Below are 21,657 nucleotides of genomic sequence, written 5' to 3' on the forward strand. Positions count from 1 at the left end.
CTCAATATATTTGCGTTGCACACGCAACACTTTATGACAGCTTAGGTACGGGACAGGAAATGCAGTAAATTTGTTCTATATTTCTATGCATTTTTTTACCATTCATATTGTACATAAGCATAGGAATGGCGGCCATTTTGAATTGAAAATGAGCATTAAATACCAAATAAATTTATATGAAACGAAAATTCTCTTGTAAATATAGATGGAGTAACTCTAGGAAAGGAAATGTACAAAGTTTGGCGGAATAATTAGTAATAGAATGCGCCTTATTCTGATTATCACGGCCAAATTAGCATATTTGGCGGCCATTTTGGATTTTTGCATTTTGCCGAAAATGCTCAAGGTTACGCGAGTGGCATCAATCGGATTTGGAATCAGCACCCTCGAATTGACAAGAAACCATCAAAAAACATTGTATATATCAAAAAACAAGGTTAGGTGCCTTCTAGCCTGGACTAATACTATTCATATAGGTATAATGCGAACAAAAATTAATTCGTAAGGCTGATCACTGGACCATCGTTTATGTTTGCTGTTCCTCTCGGGTCGACAACAATAACAACCACCTCTCGTCGATCGTGAATCCGAGATACCTAAATCTAGTTTGGATGCCGTTGTTGTCATGGGCAGGGCTCTAAAGCTCCGGATGTGCATGAAATAATGGGCACGAAAGAACTGTAATCCCGGCACGTCGGGCTCAAACTTCCGGTACCAACAACGAGCTGCCTAATTGAAAAAGCTCGTTACATTGGCATTGGGTATTCTTCCCCAATGCATTTGATGAAAATCAGTTCACATTATATTGCGAGCAGATATCAATTTCCGCTATCGGTGATGCTTGCGCGTCCACGCAAATTGAGACCTCTCGCAGTATTACATGATCACTGCCAAATATACGCCGACGGAGGCGTGTAATATCTTTGACACTGCTTTTATATTACTTTCGATATGCTGTATATGATCTATTTTATAATACTAAGACTTCTGTTTTGTTATGTTTGTGTGATCGCTATCCAAGTCCAGCTCTGCTACCGGTGACAGTTTGTGTATATTCCCAATCGTATATAGCGAACTTTAGAAGATAGGGACTCTTTTGACTCTCAACCACAAAGCCCAATGGTTGAATCCATTACATCTGCATAGACAGGACGTAAACGCACCATAGTCCCTTCGATTCAAGTGCATGTACAAGTGCAAACCAGGTAGCGATGGGTCAAGGTTAATGGCACCTCGGGTGAAGACATGAATAGCATTGGGAATACAACATACATTATCGTATTTTTATTATCATCATTTCTGGGATAAAAATGCTGATAAAATGCATCGACTGGGATTATTCTTGGGTGTAAATAAACCGATATGTGTTTTTTGATTCAGTGATTCTTGAATGGGCTTAACTCAGCCGCTTCGAATAATTCCTTAATCCTTAAATTCCGAGTAGTGGCTTTGCTACTGTGGTCGTCGATTTTAACTGGGTGAACGCTCTCATCCGTTATTAGTATACATGTATATAGAGCTTCCTTATCCGTAATTTCTGAAGCTTATACGTGTATCGAATACCGTAGGAGACTTGTTGAAAGTAACCATCAGGAAGATGGAAAGGGAGTTCATCCAGATGCCCTTTGTTCAGGGGAAGTAGGCGAGAAGGCGGAAAAAATGACTTGAGCTTGTTTATGATTTTGTTTCCTTCTTTTTGTTTCACAAGAGAGCTGCTTCGTGTGTGTTTGTTTGGTTGTTTATTTGTTTGTTTATATATGTATGTGTGTGTATTTCTTTTTGTCTTTTTTTTTAAGGCAATTAGCCTAGTTTTGTTAGTTCAGCAGTTAGTTGTTGAGGAGACTGCCAACACCAACCTCTGCTCCAACAATTTGATTCGATATTTTTCCATAAAAGTCACGGCATCTGTTGTATTCCAGTTCACGGTATTTTCCTCAATTACAATGCTATACTGTTTGTGTTTTTTTTACGTGTATTCAAATGTCTATTTTCAATCGCATTTTTGTTGATAATAAAACGAGAAGAAATGAAATGAATATGAAAATTTTCCAAAGGGATAAGACACTTAATTTCTGATAGGCTGCCAAGAAGTATGGACCAAGTGGCCCTTTTGCCTTTTAAGATTGCTTTATAGTATCGGGTTTCCCTGTCCACAACTCCCCAATCCGCCGTAGTATAGTTGTAACGAACACGTTCTACGAAAACGCTGCATTATTAACCCCCGTCTCCCCAAATAATTATAATAATAATAATGATAATAATAATAATAATAATAATAATAATAATAATAATAATAATGATAATAATAGTAATAATAATATCAACAATAATAATAATGATAATAATAACATCAACAACAACAACAACAATAATAATAATAATAATAATAATAATAATAAATATAATAATAATGATAATAATGATGATGATAATAACAATAATAATAGTATTCCCAAGTAGTAGGAGTAGAAGTAGTAGTTGTAGTAGTAGCAGTAGTAGATAATGAGGAGCAGTATCATCACATACATCGTCATCATCACAATCTTGCATGAGTTAGGAAGATGCTCTATTATCATTCCTATCTACTTAATACTTCCCAGTTTCGAGTCATTATGGTTGGTAGATGCATTACCATTGTCTTTCCTATTAATAAACTAGTGTTAAATTCAGCAACTTCCATCTCTTTCTCGGTAACTCACCCATTTTTTCTCAACTTCCTTTATCGGATGATACGTTGACGTGTTGAGTTGCCTGTTACACATGTCCCCAAAAATATTAATTATCTAATCAAGTTCATGTCTGGAAATTTATGTCGTCGTCTTGTCTTTTAGCACTTTTTATAGACGATGTATTGATTTGGTAATCTGCCTTTTAAACTCCAGTGTTACGTGGTTCAGCCGAAGCGACGCCCATTCACCACCAAGCCGTTCGAGAGTGTGGCGTTACACCTACCCACTTCTCTTTAATCATGTTAATGAACATTCTCTGGTTTGATTAGCTTGTCAACTCTTCTGCACGGGGGCCCCTTCCCGTCGTGACATCCCTAATCCCTGTGAGATCAGAACCGGATCTGCGGAGATTTGACCTGGTATTAGCCACTTACTTCCAATCTCTCCATTTTATATAAAGTGATTACGATCACCTCGTAACTGATATCTTCGGCGCTCACTTTTCTGGTATAGACACTGTAGAGGCTATTCTTACTTTCAGTTCCTATAATCACTGCAAGTTTATGGCGGGAAGTTGTGGTCAAATATGGTTTCGATTTCGTGTATTTGTACTAGGGAACATATTGACGCACAGGTATAGAATACATACTTGCAGCAAGAAAGCCATACACCGAAACTTTATTGTGCGATTATGACAGACAGACAGAATAAAAACTAAAGAAGAAGCAGAAGTAGCGGGGAAAAAAAAGAATTTGGAGGTCATCATCATCAACAGCAACAACAACAACAACAAGAGAAAGGTGAAAGGATACACACTATATAGGAAATTATAAATCTCAGATAAACGCTCGTAAGTGGCGGTATGATAAGAGTTGATGAGAACAAAAATTTAGTAAGGAAGTATAGGGCTCACACCCATAAATATTTCCCCATAGGGATGTGTGTTAACAATCAAATTCCAAAAATTCTTTAAAATAGCTGGGAGAAATGAGGTGTTTCAGCTTCACTAACCTGGATAAGTGAGATATACCCTTTCATCCATCAAATTCTCAGGTTGGATTCTTCAGCTCAAATTCTGTCCAGGGGTCCGCAAAGCCAGACTACGAGTTCTTGTCACTCAAAAAGTCACCTATTTTCCGTACACGTACCCAATGAAATATAGTCCCCTCAAATTCCATCAGAAAAGCTTTCATCTTCCAACCAAAATGCAGTTTGTAGAGGAATTCATACTCAATATCTACAGCTATTCAGTTTTTTGCCAAACTACATCATTGATTTTAATTAATTTTTTTCTTCATTTATTTTGGTATCTTTGGTACGAATTTGTGAAGGGGTCTGGGACATTCCATTGTATTTACGGGTGTGTGCCCTATATGAACGATGTTGGGGTATGGAACCGGTGAACGGGCAGGCAGAGAAATCAAGAGAATGAGTTGACGGAGTCGTGCTCAGATATGGTTGAAACCAATTCTCTTGGAGCGGAAACTATTACAGCGCTTGAGGCAACCGCATTTTGTTTTGATGGGGATATGCACGCTTAAACAAAAGGCGGGAACTTTTGAATAATAATTGCAGTTTGGACTCATCAGGTTGTAGTAAAAAAACAAAAACAACACACTCTCACAAAACAACTATATCCAACAGTTCGTCAAGTCTTATCATAACGTTGAAGGATATCAAATTTTGGGGTAAGCACTGTGATGCAGTGGTTACAACACCAGTATTCTAAAGAGATAGTTCTGGATTCGAGCCCTAGTCAGCACGTACTTTCATTTGTACATGATTTTGTATCCAAAATGTTGACGATGCTTTTATGGTATATTATATACTTATATATGAATTTATAGAAACACATATAAATGATAAGACCCTTATCAAGAGCAATATACTTACACCTAGGAGTCTGTCCTGTGGAAATAAATCCCCTATCAATATTCGCACTCGTAACTTTGTCATAAAGTAAAGGGCTTGAATAGATTTGAACAGCTTTAATTGATTGTCGATCCGTGCTGAGTGCATCAATTCATAACTCCATGCTTTAGATTCCATTTTCATGGGATCATTGTCCTGAAACAAAGTCTAAAGAGGTTGAGGCGTGTAATCACAGTTTTAAGTGACAAGGACGTATTCTTAATTAATGATATCATTGCAGCTACACACAATACTCTCGGTTTGTGGAATGATACTCTCCTCGGAGTAATATATCTTATCCAGATCGACCTTTACATGTGATATGTACCGGAGAAGGCATTAACCTCGTTAGACAAAAGCAAATTAAAAAGAAAATCAAACAAGAACATTCAAATTAAACAGCTGGGCCCGAAGTCATGAAGATGGTTCAAATTTGAACCCTGGTGTATGCAGATTTCTTATACAAGTACGTAAATATACGATTGACAGATTACGAACGCCAACAAACGGCCAGTAACACGAGCATGTCAAAGGTACGCCTATATTTCACGCTTATTTTAAACCTTCGTAATTTCGGACCCCAGGGTCTACATTTTAATTCAACGTGCGCCTTTGAAAATCATCGATCTATAAAGATTACGTAAGTCGGTAGTGGGTGGAAGTCACTCATTTATTGTAAGAGGACGAAGTAGATTATGATGTAAGAGAAACACAGAAAATGAAGAAAGAGATAAATAGAGAAAAAAAGATTAATGGATGAAAATGCGTTTTTTTTTTCATGTTGCCAAATGTCAAATATTGTCAAATAGTTTCGATGAAAAATTATCATGACCGCCAGAAAGTGATCTACCTGAGAAACAGTTTTGTACATCCAGCACTCCCAACCACCTAAATACGATATGAATAAGAAACAAAATAAATAAAAAGAGCATAATCAATGGCTACTTCTCTCCCTGTAATGAGAGAAAAGAAAAGTAATCCAGGATCTGTACCAGCGATTAATGATATACTAAAGACATTGCAAACAGCGCTGGAGTCATGACGACTTGACAATTATGAAAATCTGTTAGTGTTCATGATCCCTTCCTGCTGGAGAGAATTCCAAAGTGTCCCACTGTGTGTTCACACAGTTTGAAATCTCTTCACACTGTTTAAATTCGAGCGTTTTAACACTGTGAACACAATATGAGTCATCAGATCACAGTGTGAAGCAAAGCATTACTATGTGAATACTCTGTGAAACCACAGCACAGTGTGAAATCATCTTCACACTGTTTTCACATACTGACATAGTCGACTATGTCAACACACTGTGGGACACTATATGTTCTTTCCAGTGGGCGTTGTGCATGCATGAGGCTAATATACCACTAATTTTCAATCCTTTACAGATTTATTTGTGCCCCTCATGTCAGAATGAACAACGATCAATCTTATATCCATTTATAATGTACTTACTCAAATTATCTGACAGCGACTGACGCAATTCAACCCAGTATCCCTGTTTGGAAATTTCAGTCAATTGCCTTCATTCGCTAAAATAAATGGCGTAATGATATGAACGAAATGTTCACACACAAACACAACATAACCCTGCTGGAAAGAACACAGTGTCAAAATCTCTTTGACAGGGAGTGTCCCACAGTGTGTTCACAATGTGCTCACATTGTAGACTGTGTGAAAGCACCCGAATACAGCATGCAGTGTGAAGAGGATTTCACACTGTGGTGTGGTTTTTCACACAGTGTTAACATAGTAATGTTCTGCTTCACACTGTGGATTGGTGATTCACAGTGTGTTCACAATGTTAAAAAGCTCAAATTTAACAAAGTGAAAAAATTTCACACTGTGTTAACAATGTTTTCACACTGCGTTCACATTGTGCTTCACACTGTGTTTCACATCGTGTTTCACACTGCGAGGCACAGCTTCTTCCCAGTAGGAGACAGTGTTCCTCGCCATTAATCAGACGAACATCCGATAAATCACACGATGGCATAGAAATACCTTTCAGCAAAGTACGTTTACTTGGCATCATTTTCAGGATCGTATCTGTTTTCCTTTTATAGTTTTTTTTCACATTCTCTTTAATTCACCCTTGTTTTCCCATTGTTATTATCATGGGGGGGGGGGGGGTGGAATGGAGAAAACATGCCAGTCATTTGTGCACATGCAGTTCATTGCTTGTCGACCGAAAATAATGGAATAGAAAGACAAGTATGAACGGGTTCTTTTTTTTCTGTGAAATATACCTATTACAAAAAAAAAGAGTAGAAAAAGAGCTTACAATATTAAGGAACACTGGACTACTGGTAGTAATAAACAAAGTTATATTTGGAAGATTAAGTCAGATCTATGTAGAAAGACGTGGGCATGTTTCTCACGTCTCAAACATATCTGCCATCTTCCGCTCTCTAACCATGGATGTTGTACTAGCTGGTACACCGTACAATAATTATTCCTCCTTGCTCTAACTCCATCTCCACTGGGATCGCCACAGCTGTATTAGCTGACGTCACTTCTGATTTTAGAGATCTATGTAAGCTAATTGATGAATCGAGCCTATGTGACGTCATTTCGACTATGGTCACCCAGCACTGTGGTATCGCGGTTTCCTGCACAGATTGTGACTGTTATAGCTGTGATACTCACAGGCGTTTTTCGCTTTCATTTACCTTTTTGTTTTCGGTTAAAATTTTACTTTTTGATTGAGTGATTTCTGTAGGAAGTCCGCTATCCTGTAAAGACATTCTAATGCTTAAGAAAGCGGTTGAAAGTCCGGGTTTGCCGAAGAAATTTGGGATTCTGGCAGTCGTTAATGTTTGCCGACGTGCAACAATATAGTCTTTTCTACATCCCTTGTTAAGTGTATGTTAGAGCCTGTAAAATAATGAATTGAGATTATTACTTTGCAAAAGGAGAAACGATTTCTAACCATATGCTAACTGCCATAATTCTAGTAGTACGTGTTTCATAATGATAAACTCTGTTGTCGCTGTACGTATCATTTTAACAACAGATATTTCCCCTCAAACCAGACGCAGTAAATCCTGCATAAATGCATGGAAGCCTATTACATCTCAGACGCATCGATTATACATTTAGGTCTCCAATAATGTATATCATTATATAGTAATATGACAGATTAGGTATACATAAAATATATGTTTGCATAAATGTGATTGTAGCAAACAGTGAGCCAACATAACGTTATTGGTCGAATTGAACTCATTTCCAGTGAAACAAATTATGTCAAGGGTAACCGATAAAGACTTTCAGCAATTAGATAGCGTTCGTGTTTCTCATTTCGACCTATAGGCTACATGTATATACTGACAGTGGAGAACGTCTCCAATATGGTCTTAACAATTCGCTACCCACAATTACAGTGTTCATTTCTCTTCCTTTTCTTTTTCTTCATTTTTCTTCTCCCACTTTTGGCGGTGAGTTGGCTCAGTCGGTAGCGCGTCTGCCTCACGATCACGCTGCCCGGGTTCGAACCCGAGTCTGGACTAAGCAATGTTGTGTGTACGCATACCGTCCCCTCTAACAAGAGGCGAAACACTCTGTCCCTCGGATAGGACATAAAATGGAGGTTCCGTGTATGAGAGAGTAACAACTCATACACGTAAAAGATCCCGCTTCATTCTATCATCGCAAAGAGCGCGGTGAAGTGGTCCCACCTCACATCCAACTGGACCCCATGGAAGACCAGCTTAACGTAGCTGAATATGGGCTATCAAGCCATCTTCTCAGATGAAAAATGAGCAAAAAAACAAAACAATTCTCGTTTGTTTGTTTGTTTGTTTGTTTTTGTAAGTCCTCATTGCTTGTTCAATTTGTGTTTCAGAGTTTATTTTGTAGACTTTTAACACATAGTTAAGCTGTGCTTTGAACAATATTCCATCACTTTGAATTGTTATTCATTTGTAAATATTGTTTTTACTGTACAAAATATCGAGTAAAATTTACTTTAGAAATTTACAAAGTTTCTTATGTTATTCAATGCTGAAATAGACAAGTTTTGAATTTCGTTTATGCACATGTAGGCTACACGATCTGGTTTAAGAGAGAATCGTTACTGTAAACCCACGATGACAGTTTCGGTCCATAATTGAAGCCTTAATCTTTCACACGTGATGATTGTGACATTTTAAATATTGTAAGTCGTCGCATCTTCCACCTCCCTGTTTAAACCGATACTTCTGATCGTATACACGTTCTCGGTCAAGCCTTGTGTATATAAATCTTCTTCGATCCTTTAATCCGCCCCTCCCCCTCCGACTTTCAAGAGAAGGTCTACGAATAAATTGTTGAAGCATGAGTTGTTGTGATTTCTGTCAAACAGTTCTGCGAGTGATTAATAACGCGCGTTAGGGCCAGACGACGGCGCCTGGTGCGTGGCGCTGCGTATCTCGTGTCTGAGGATGCCCCTGTTGCTGTCAGATTCGATCACGTGAGCACATACGTCACTGAAGTAGGGAGGATGCAGTTTTGGTCGCTCCCCTCCTCCTCTTATAATCCGCACGCCGATGTATCTGTAGTTGTCATCTCGAAGAATGTTAATGAGATGGAAGATTCGTCACTGCCATAGAGAGATATACTAAATATAATATGTTTCTATGATCATTGTGTGCATTTGAATGCTCCGTCCAGGGGTTATGATGTGTGTATCTTTGCTTAGTCGGCGTCCATACGTGTTGCAACGTCTGGTGTTACTGTTTTGCAGATCTTTTTTTGACATTTTGTAGTATCAATTAGGTAAACTCCATTTGATGCAGTTTTCTCTTTCTTCCGCCTTCTCTCTGAGAAAAAAAAAACAGTCCATCAAATTCACATTATGATATTGTTCATCTTGGTTCTCTGTCCCCGAATTATTACAAGCTGTTGAGGAGAGAGGCACAACGTGACGGAGGTATTGTGTCTGCACGAGACATATTGTGACTATCTATGGTGTAGCAGTAAACAGCATGTTTCATTCATTCCATAATCAGCCATCTCACCGCCACCCTTCCACCACACTTGTCCACTGTTAAGTTCTTATCGTTCTCTGGTTTCTTTCTCTCTTCATGATCTTTGATACGCCGACAGCTACTTTCTGTTCCTACTTCCTTTCCGCTCTCCCCGTCATTCATCATCACCTCATCACACCATATCAGCAATATATTGTAAACAACACCGGAAAGTCACCGGGTCATGTTTTGTAGATATAGTGTACAGTGATACATCAAATGTACATGTGTTGGATTGATATACTGGAGAACAATGAAAAAAGCACACTTGCGTTTTGACTCCAGAGCAAAGCAGTCATGCCTCCTTCATTTTCTCACTGAGTCTTAGAGTCCGACTTCATCCCCACACACATAAAAACATAAAAGGAGGCTCTGACCTTTCACCTTACAGAGGGTCAAGAAGCAGATTCGCGGCCCCTGATTCATGTCTTTACCATCCTTCAGTAATTGGCTTTGTAGGATGAAGCAAAATCACAGTCAGAATGTCTAGAAGTTTCATCAAAATGAGACTTGACTTACAGAAGTCATGAAGGTTTAAGGTTTCGCATGTTATTCATCAAAATTAATAGTGATCAGGGGGGCATTTCATGAAGCGTTTTGGTCGGATATTTCTCTGACAAACTGTTACAAGCTACTGAAATCTTTGCATCTGATTGGCTGAGAGCAAATTTGTCCGACAACTTTGTCGGACAAAATGCTTCATGAAATGCCTCCAGGTGAGGATGATTAGATGGCAACAAAAGCTGATTAGCTGATGTGGTGATGTTACCAAGTCGCAACCCTCCCATTGGCTCGTGAACAGAAATATTTTTAAGTCATATTTTGCTTCGATGATTTTGAAAAAAAAAAAAATGCATCGGCCGTTAGTTATTTCAGGCAGTGCAATGTTATGCATTTAGTTTTCGCTGACGGAAAAAAATCTCAAGGAAATTGAATGGTCTCCGCTCAAAAACACGACATCCAAGTAGATCATGCTACGGCCAATATAAAGAACCCATTAACTCATGCCTGGCCATTCCGGTTCGCTAAGTGGGGCGGAGTTTAAAAGGGAAGGTATATTTTTTGTTGAGATGAGGATCCAGCTTTTAACTTTTTGCGAGAAACTTAGCATGCTTAGAGAATACAATACTGAGAGGAATTCAAAGTTTATTTGATGACAAGCGGGTTCGAAATGGCTGAGATATTCATAAACAAAGAGATCCTAATAAAAGGTGGGACCCACTTTTCATTAGGACCACTTTTGTATTACTTTGCTCTTGGATATCTTAGTCATGTCAAAACCAATTTTCATGAAATAAACATTGAATTCTTCTTAGAATTGTGCATGTGCTCTTTAATATTCTACAAGTGGTTTCTAATTATCTCGCAAAAAGTTGAAAGCTGAATCTCCATGTCAATCAAAAGTATACAAATCCTTTAATTCAGAACTCGTCTAATTATTATAGGGAGCATAGGCGTAGCCAGGATTTTTTAGAGGGGGGTGTTTAAGATTAGATCTATTCTTTATTTTAACTGAAAAAAATTGATTGACAGGAGAAGCGGGAACGCTTTGGAAGTATGGTGGAGAGAGGGGGTGGAAAGCGTGAAGAAGCTCAAAGGAGTTTTGTTGATAAACCTGAAAAATGGTAATAATAACGATAATAATAATGACAATAACAATTATGATAATAATGTGAATTCAATCAATTCATCGTTTATTGTCCATATGGGAATTTGTTCTCTTTACATGTAACTCAATGGAAATTACATATTCAGAAGATACAGAGACATGTAGACATAAAAATAAAACATGCAAATATATGAAAGTGACATTAACAGGAAACAAGGAAAAGGAAATGTCAGATTTAATTATTTCATATCAATCTTAACTATTTCTGTCATTCTGTTTAGTATTATTATTATCATCATAATCATTTTTATTATAATCATTATTATCAATCATTATCGTTATTATTATTGTATTGTATTGTGTTCGTAGTGATCTCATCTGAAATTTCATTAACTTTACTTCTCTTTTTTCACGGTACAGAAGTGTGATTTCGTCACCAAAATTCACTATAAGCCTGTAAGATAATTCCATCACCTAAGCTATCAGCCGAATATGACTCTGTCACTTCGCTTGCCGTCCGTAACCATTCTGCGAGCGAGCGACCGACAAGAAACTTTATTTTCTTTAAAACGTAGATTCGTCATCAAAATACAATAATTGATTTTTATTAAGTACATCTTCATGCCGCATCCGAGGATAGTTACCCAAATATTATGATATTAAGGCATCACGCTACTGGAAACCATCTTGTTCCTAGATTTTACGAGCATTAAAATTGGAATTTTGTATACTGAGAACAGGGGGGCATTTCATGAAGGAACTTGTCTTATAAAATATCTGACAAGTCAATTATATCCGACAAGTTTTGACAAATTCTTAAGTCTGATTGGCTGATTTCTCTGAACTTGTCGGATATAATTGACTTGTCGGACATTTTATCCGACAAGTTCCTTCATGAAACGCCCCTCCCCCCAAGGTTCTAGTGTATTGTTTCTCCATTCTCATGATGGTGTATATTTTATCGGCATCTTCCGTTCTCATAGTGGGTATGATAGGAATAGGCTATTGGTCACAGGCCATTATCCACTGACATTCATCTATTTTAGGTCAACCTCCGCCCGATTCCTTGCAGTTATATTATATACTAAAATTCTTTATAAGTAAAAGAATAATATGACATTAGATAGAGACACAAGATACAAACCAATTCCCTTTTATAAGAATAGTAATTATTAATACAACCTGCATTGCTTAAGATACTTAAAATGCGAGTGAGCGAAGGGAGCGAACGCTTCCGGGTATTTCTCTTCCACTTTCTTTTTGTTTGCTCTTCTTTCCTTTCTCTTTCCTTTTCTTTTCCTTTCTTTTCCTTTCCTACTTTCGTAAATGTTTTGTTGGGTTTTTTGACCAGCCAATTTGAGGGGACATGTGCCCCCCATGCCCCTTCCTGTAGTTATGCCAATGCGACTCATGGGCAATATGAACTAGAAGAGCCGTCGAAGGCGGCAAACCCACGTCTCTACAGTGCCAGAGCCCTGTTGTTATGAAGGAAATTTATCTTGATTCTTTTTCTTACGAGTTACATTGAATTTTGCTTTAACTTATAGATGTAATGTAGTATCCAAGAAAGTCACTGGGTTAAACATGCAGAGGCGTCACCAGCTTTTTTTCAAAGGGGGTGCGTTTGGACAGTAAATATAAACTGTGAGATTTTTTTTTCTTAATTTGGTTTATTGGCTCCAGTGTCATCATGAACATTTACACATGCTCTATAGTATGTACATGCATACTATTGTATACGTATATACACGAATCTTTCGCTATGAAGGACTATACGGGGGTACATTATGTGACGGTGTGAGATCCTCGGCGATGATCTATTCCACTCCTTCAGTGCGGAGGGTGTGGGAGGGGGATACCCCTCCCACGGTATATAGGAACTTTTTGTAAAGACAAGAGTGAAAAAGTCGCGTTTATATATAGAGCATAGTGAAAATGAAAATACTATGAAGGACTATTACGGGGGTACATTATGTGACGGTGTGAGATCCTCGGCGAGGGAGCGAAGCAACCGAGCGGGAGAGGGTGTAGGAGGGACTTTTTGTGAAAAGAAAAAAAAAAGAGAATTGCATAACAGTTAATCCGTTCCATACTGAATTCTAAAATCTCCATAGACTTAGTACACAGGCCGCCAGGTTCCCGTTATGGAATGGGTTAAATACGAGCGAGCGGAGCGAGCGAGCTTGAAAATTTTGATATTTTACAATCCCCCAAACTGCTGTTTGTAGCTAGATTTTTTCGCTTTGGAAATGAAGGGGGCGCACCGGGCGCAACTGCTGGAAATTCCTGGCAGCAACATTAGGATAATGGCATAACGATTAAATGCGAGCGAACGGAGCGAGCGAGCTAGAAAATTTTGACGTTTTACAGTCCAACAACTGCCGTTTTTAGCTCTATCTTTTCGCTTTGGAGATAAGAGAGGGGGGGGGGGGGGGGATGGCACACCGGGCGCAACTGCTGGCAATTACTGGCAGCAACGTCAGGAGAATGGCACAACGATTAAATGCAAGCGAGCGAAGCGAGCGAGCTCGAAAATTTTGGCATTTCACAGTGTAAAGAAAATGCAATTTTTAGCTACATCTTTTCGCTTTGAAAATTAAGGGGGGGGGGGGGTACCGGGCGCAACTACTGGCAATTACTGGCAGTAACATCAGGAGAATGGCAAAGCGATTAAATGCGAGCGAGCTTAAAAATGTTGACATTTTACAGTCAAAAAATTACCGTTTGTAGCTATATTTTTTCGCTTTGGAAATTAAGCAGGGCGCACCGGGCGCAAATGCTGGCAATTACTGGCAACAACATCAGGAGAATGGGATACCAATTGAATGCGAGCTTGAAAATTTGATATTTTACAATCCCAAACTGCGGTTTGTAGCTATATTTTTTCGCTTTGGAAATGAAGGGGGCGCACCGGGCGCAACTGCTGGCAATTCCTGGCAGCAACATTAGGAAACGATTAAATGCGAGCGAGCGGAGCGAGCGAGCTTGAAAATTTTTGACATTTTACAGTCCAAAAACTGTCGTTTTTAGCTCTATCTTTTCGCTTTGGAGATAAAAGGGGGGGGGGAGTGGCGCATCGGGCGCAACTGCTGGCAATTACTGGCAGCAACGTCAGGAGAATGACACAACGATTAAATGCAAGCGAGCGAAGCGAGCGAGCTCGATAATTTTGGCATTTCACAGTTAAAAAAATGCCGTGTTTAGCTACATCTTTTCGCTTTGAAAATTAAGGGGGAGGGGGCACCGGGCGCAACTGCTGGCAATTACTGGCAGTAACATCAGGAGAATGGCAAAGCGAATAAATGCGAGCGAGCTTGAAAATGTTGACATTTTACAGTCAAAAAATTACCGTTTGTAGCTATATTTTTTCGCTTTGGAAATTAAGCAGGGCGCACCGGGCGCAACTGCTGGCAATTACTGGCAACAACATCAGGAGAATGGGACAACAATTAAATGCGAGCGAGCGGAGCGAGCGACCTTGAAAAAATTGACATTTTACAGTCAAAAAAACTTCCGTTTGTAGCTATATTTCTTGCAGTAACATCAGGAGAATGGCATAACAATTACATGCGAGCGAGCGGAACGAGTGAGCTTGAAAATTTTGACAGTCAAAAAACTGCCGTTTGTAGCTATATTTTTTCGATTTCAAAATTAAGGGGGGGGGGGGGCGCACCGGGCACAACTGCTGGCAATTACTGGCAGCAACATCAGGAGGATGGCATAACGATTATATCGTCTGTATCACTTCAGTCAATCAATTTTCCTTACAACGTTTTTGTTACCCCAAGGTTCCACAATAATTATGTTTTCTCAATTTACTTTGTTTTGATTATGCAACCTTAGGCCTATTGTATGTTACCAAAGAAAGTGAAATGTTTGTGTCCTTTTCGAAAAATGAAATAAAGTTTGAATTGAATTGAATTGAATTGATTAAAATGCGAGCGAGCGGAGCGAGCGAGCTTGAAAATTTTGACATTTTACAGTCTAAAAACTGCCGTTTGTAGCTGTCCTTTTCGCTTTGGAAATTAAGGAGGGGGGGGGGGGGGCGCACCGGGTGCAACTGCTGGCAATTTGATACTGGCAGCAACATCAGGAGAATGGCATAGCGATCAGATACGAGCGAGCGGAGCGAGTGAGAGTGAAATTTTGACATTTTACAGTCCAAAAACTGCCGTTTGTACCTATGTTTTTAAGGAAATTAAGGGGGGCGGTGCGCCACCGGTAGTCGGATGTCGGTTTATGTTCATGATTGGGGGAGATTATGACCAGCGTGGGGGCGTCGAAGTGACCAAGCGGGGGAAGAATGGGCAAAATCTGCACTTTAGAGCATCTCCTAATTGTTTGTGTTTGTGTGTGTGTGTTTTATACATGGAATAGTTGGGAAATAGCCCAGGTCAAGGCTTATTATTAGCAATGCAAGGCCTTTTAATAAGTATTATTACTTATAGTATGTGAAGCAACACTCGGTGATCTATATAGCTTTGATATAACGAAGTGTAAGGTACAGAGGTGTACATTCTACATCACATTGCGCAACACTGCAGCGACTGTTTGCCGTTCGGATGTTCTGAGTACACTGCTACATCCTGCTTTCATTCAGAATGCCAACCAGGAATCACGTTGAATCACAATCTTTTGTCGGCTCCGGGCTTTTTGAACAATGTTTCACACTATTGATGCCGCTTTAATTATGGTTAAAAAATTTTAGAGAAAAAAAAATAATTTCTTGCTCGCCCTTTCATGTCAATTTCAAAAGCAGTTTACTAACCCTTGAATTATAATTTTGAAATTTTTCTTTTTACCAGCGGTGCCCCCCCCCCCCGTTACGCCACTGATTGGATGATTGGAGACCTATAACGGGGGAGAGTGTGGGCGGGGTATCTCCCTCCCATGCGATGGAGCTTTTGCATTTTCTGAATTGATAATCCGTTGCACAATGAATGATACCGTACCTATAAATACAGTATACGATCTATAGATAGTAAACACTGTATGTATAGCATCAGTGCTGCCAGATCCGGTGTGCGATTGTTTTTGTTTTTTGTTTTTGTTTTGTTTTTTGTTTTTTTTTCCTCCAGGTGCAAATAAAAAAAAATAAGAAGAAAAACAAAAAAAAAAGAACAATTATTTAGCGTCCGGCGTTGAGGTCGCTGGCAGACTGAAGCGTGTGTTTTTTTTTTTTTGTGTGTGTGTGTGTTTTTTTTTTGTGTGTGTGTGTTTTTTTTTAGGTTCAGAAGGGGGGTGCGTTCGCACCCAGCGCACCCCCCCCCCCCCCCCCCCCCTGGTGATGCCCATGATTGAGTAGCAAGTAACTTGCTACTCCCAGACTCATAACAAAACAATATTGGATTAGCTTGTGCCTAACTGCTAGAGCAGCCGCTGCACGTTGTGCGGCGCGCGCTGTCCCCGGGCTCCCCTCTCCGGCGCTAGCCTAGCCCCGTGGACCGCGAGCACAGCGTGCGGCGGCTGCTCTCGCAGTATGCCTAGGTCTAACTTTGATATGTCACCGAACTACCGAAGTACAGTATTGTCAGTTTGCTGTGTTAAAAATCATTATGCGACTTACGTTGAAAACCATCGTATATAAACAGAATTAGACCTCTAGTAAGTTAGCTTACCCTGAGATTCTGGAATCATTATGCGACTTACGTTGAAAACCATCGTGTATAAACAGAATTAGACCTCTAGTAAGTTAGCTTACCCTGAGATTCTGTGAAAACGGGAAAACGTGCTTGAGCTGCTTCCAGTAGGCTACTATACTGACTGTACTTGGTAGTTGATACTACTAACAATTACTTAGCAAGCAATTATTGTGCCTATAATATAGGCTGCAGCGCAGCATGCATTGCGTACACACATAATATTATGCATCATACACATTTACGGTACCGCGTACGGTATAACACCGGTAAACGGTGAACATTATATGCGCAATGTATCTTCGCGATTCGGCCAGAAAGCAAAGCAGGGAAGAGAGAGAGAGAGAAAAAAAAATGAACACGAAAGAAAGGAAAGGCGGAATTCAAAACGGAAATAAAAGCGGTAAAGACAGCTTTTGTTTCATTTTTCAACATCTAAACATTGTTGAAGAGGGGTGTTGAACAGCTCAAACACCTCCCTTTTGCCCAAGGGAGGTGTTTGAACACCTCAAACACCCCCATTTTGGCAAAGGGGGGTGTTTGAACACCCAAAACACCCCCCCTCGCTACGCCCTTGATAGGGAGAGAGCATAAACAGAGTCCCAGCATTCTCCTTCAACTCTACCATGATGAGGAGACCGAGCGAAACCCATCTCGTTTTCATCCTCAGTCCTGACGCGTTTCAAGGGAAGTGCGACAGAGATGCGATAATTACGTTCGTACTGACGCGTACAACGAATCAAAGACAGGTTCATAGCACATACTACATTGAATCAGCCGTGTCCTACCTTCATAAAAGATTTCAAATTAAAGGATACCGATCATGACCCCCCCCCCCAACTTTTTTGTTTTCTTGTACATGCGATACCTTGGAGATGATTCTCATGAATGTTGGGAAACCAAACTGTCGACCGGATGAATCATGCTCGATTTCTTCGATCTTCTTCTTTTATTATCTCCTCCCCACCCCCTCCCCAGTTCTTCCACTCTTTCCTCATCTTTGTCCAACCACCTTGTAGTCCCTTTCTCCTCCCCTCAGCGTTGTCCTCCTTTTCTCGACATTCGTAACCCATTCTGCAATTATTTTCTACTTCTTCCTTTTTTTTTCTCTTTAACGTCATTTCTTTCCGGGTTCTTCGATCGATACAAACATGTTGATAGACCGTCTCGTCGTTGAGCATAATTGTTTGCCTATCAGTCCTACAGTCTATTTTCTCCCCACCCCCCCCCCCTTCCCGCCCCGCCCCCTCCCTCTATGTGCTGGTTTTGTCTTTACCTGAGCCTCAGGTTACATTATAGTTGATCATTAACCCACACATCCTGTCATTCAATCAGCAATCGCGTGCTGATCGGAGCTCGCAGTTTTTATGACCACTTACCCTGAATTTATGTATAGTCAATTAGCTTTCACTGCAAAGGCGTATCGAACACTTTGTAGTTGTGTTTGTGTCACAGCTTTGCGTTGTGTGTGTGTGTGGGGGGGGGGGGGGGGCTGAAGGTTAATGGTTTATTCCATAGTATGTGGCCCATTATCCGTTTCCTTGTGGTACGTTAATCAAAAAGTGCATCAATCAACTTCACAGTCGCATAACCTGTAGTGCATGTGTTGTTGGCTTCATCAACGTACTGAATACGATCGCTTTACTGAAAGTATTATCCCATTTATCTCCGGCACCGTAATATGACGACGTTTGGAGCCCACCGCATTGTGAAAGGGAATGATAATATCTTCTTTATCCAGGGTAGCCTCTTCAGTGTTGTCACTGCTCTACCAGAGGGCTCTGCCATTATCATTACCCTACGATTATAGCGTTGCCAGGTGTCCATTCATACACCTGGGTCCAGAGGGACATAGTGGGTAAAAACATCTTGTCCAAAGTAGTCCATGGGCCAGGCCAGATATTGGTACCATCTGAGGTGGCAAAACCTTTTTGGTGTCATTTTGTTTGTCGGGCATAGATATGCTTATCAAGCTATGATAGCATTTCCAAATGAGTAGCTTAGTCATAGTAAATGGATTTGTAACCAATTTGGTCTCGTTGTTATATCTCTATACTTCTGAATCGAAACTAACCGCTATACAAAGAAGAGCACTGTCTTCTGTATGTTCCATAGGAGCTGTAAAATGCAGCTCTATGGTATGTTCACAGGTGTTCTATTGTAAACGCGGTGCGCTTAGTCTTTATTCAAGGCAGCGAAGGGAATATCCAAAGGTTATGATGTCCACAGCGCTTAGTCTTTATTCTAGACGGCGAAGGGAATATCCAAAGCGTATGATACAGTGTATATCCTTTTATCTAAAATCAACAACAACAACAAAAGCAATTCCTCGTGAATTTTACCGTATCTTTCAATTATTTATCATTTTCCCGCGAAAACGCTACGGTGAAAACGCTGATACCACGCCAATGTCGCTTTATTTCCCTCCAACAATATAAGATAATGCAAAAACAATGTACCGATACACTACGATACATTATAATGAATGATATTGTAAATGAACAGAGTGATTTTTGTTTAAAACTGATATATTTGTTGATAGGGTAGTATAAAACAGTATAGATAATCCCTTTTATGAGGAACTTTAGATATGATAACGGTACATTGGTCTAGATAAAGACTAAGCGCACCGCGTGACAGCTGTGGACATCATAACCCTTTGGATATTCCCTTCGCTGCCTTGAATAAAGACTAAGCGCACCGCGTTTACAACAGAACACCTGTGGACATACAGAAGGCAGTGCTCTTCTTTGTATAGCGGTTTAGTTTCGATTCAGAAGTATAGGGATATAAAAACGAGACCAAATTGGTTAAAAATTCATTTATTATGACTAAGCTACTCATTTGGAAATGCTATCATAGCTTGATAAGCATATCTATGCCCGACAAACAAACTGACACCAAAAAAGTTGTGCCACCTCAGATGGTACCAACAACCCATTTTTCGGCTCTTGGCCCATGGACTAAAGGATGTAAGCACTGGGCGGGAATTGAACTCGGGTCCTCCGATTGGGAGTCGAGAGTCTTATCCACTATGCCACAGCGCCCCCCCCCCCCCCCCCCCGGTGGTGATGACTGAATCACCACTGAATGATGGTGATGGAGCTGTGCAACAGGTTCAGAGAACTAAAGAGAAGAAGGGAATCAGTGTTTGTTTGTTTATATTTATATTTCTTCCCAGGCCAAAACAAAATATAATTACACTATTCAAATTCAAAAAATTCTTCTGTCGAGTTGTTTCTATTGCAACTGATTGACGAACTACATCGACGTTTGTTAATATAGGACAATTTGTCAATCAGTTGCAATAAGACCACTCGACGGAAGAGCTTCGTGAATCTGAATAATTATGCAGTACCTGCTGCATACTGTAAGGATTAAAACCAGCCCTGGCTGTCACGCGAAAGCTCAGTGGTCTAGTGGATAAGACGCCTGTACGGAGATCAGGAGGTCGTAGGGTTCGGATCCTGCTCGAGTATGTATGGCCATGAATTCCTTTAGTCATGGCTACTACAAAAACACTGATCAACTCAGTGCTTATTTATAAAAGCGTCAATGAAGGGCACTTTGTCAATCAGTTGCAAGTAGAATTACAGTTTTGTAAATAATTTACGAAAGCATAACTTAATCACAAGAAAGTGAAAGACAAGTAGAATACCATTCATGTGATACGTACTACAGTACAGTCATATTTTTAATGGTTGTAGAAAGAATAAAAAAAAAAAACCAGTAGGCCTATACTTTGAAAGGATGCAGGGGACCGTAAGCATGACATGACTGCGCTGACGGCCTCATGGGGAATTGAACTCAGCTCTGACTTTCACAATGAATATAGATTTTTTTTTTATTCACGTTCCACATTCCACATTTCATACAAGTTTTATATTCCATTTGATTTTGAAAAAGAAATGTGTTTTTTAAACACAAAGGTCAGTTTGAAACAAAATTGCACAAATGTATAAGGACGTATAATTGACATGTAATATGAGGAACCCACTAAAAAGCAAAGCTTGTAGAATGTGGGTTCCAAAACTATAATATAGGCTTTTAGTACAGTATATCAATGTCAAAAGTGACGTAACATTTATGTAATACTAGTAGTATGTAGTAGGAGACCTGTGATGGATGTTTACAGGAAGTGTTGTGAGCATGCAGCATGTACAATTCGTGTTTGTGTTGGAACCATGTAATATCATACATCATCATTCATCACTATCAATACACTGCAATGATAACAAAGGAATGAAACCAGAATCTAACCAGGGATGTAGAATGTACAGAATCTTCTCTTTTTCTGCAAACACGTATTTGCACAAACATATACAAGTATTCACTTCTTGGAGCAAGTACGAATTGCACAAGCTTTACTCACTGCTGACCCCCCCCCCCCAAAAAAAAAAAAGCAAGCAACTGCCCACTACAAACACTTACGACCAAGAGACGTCCATCGCTGATTGAGGTTACGTTTATAAAACCTTTATGGTCACAGGTGAATGATTACTTTCCTAATAGAGGTGCTAATGAGAAGGGAAACGTGTTGCTATGGTGATGTATTTGTAACGATCCACTTCGCCTGTTTGCGGATATTCGGATGCGAAGAGTGGATCCTTGTCCGTACGAATGGGATCATGCTTCATTGATAAATTTGTGTGCCAGAGAACACTTGAGTCATCCGACGGAGCGCCTCGCTCGTTAAAGGGATGGTATAGTTTTGGCTGAGATGGGGCTTCAGGTTTCCGACCTTTTTGTGACATAATGAGAAACCTTTCAAGAAATATGAGAGAGCAGAGAATTCAAAGTTTATTTGATGAAAATTG

The 21,657-nt window shown here is 39.8% G+C and overlaps 1 protein-coding gene across 2 annotated transcripts in view; it reads left to right on the forward strand.

Annotated features, from left to right (window-relative positions):
* Positions 1-21,657, forward strand: part of LOC139730919 (galanin receptor type 1-like) — a 49,112-nt gene that overhangs the window by 21,852 nt on the left and 5,603 nt on the right. The gene's annotated exons all lie outside the window — the stretch shown is intronic.

The sequence above is a fragment of the Diadema antillarum genome, unplaced genomic scaffold (assembly GCF_040938485.1).
Source record: "Diadema antillarum isolate AM-2024a unplaced genomic scaffold, OU_Dant_1.0 seq00000343_RagTag, whole genome shotgun sequence".
Taxonomy (NCBI): domain Eukaryota; kingdom Metazoa; phylum Echinodermata; class Echinoidea; order Diadematoida; family Diadematidae; genus Diadema; species Diadema antillarum.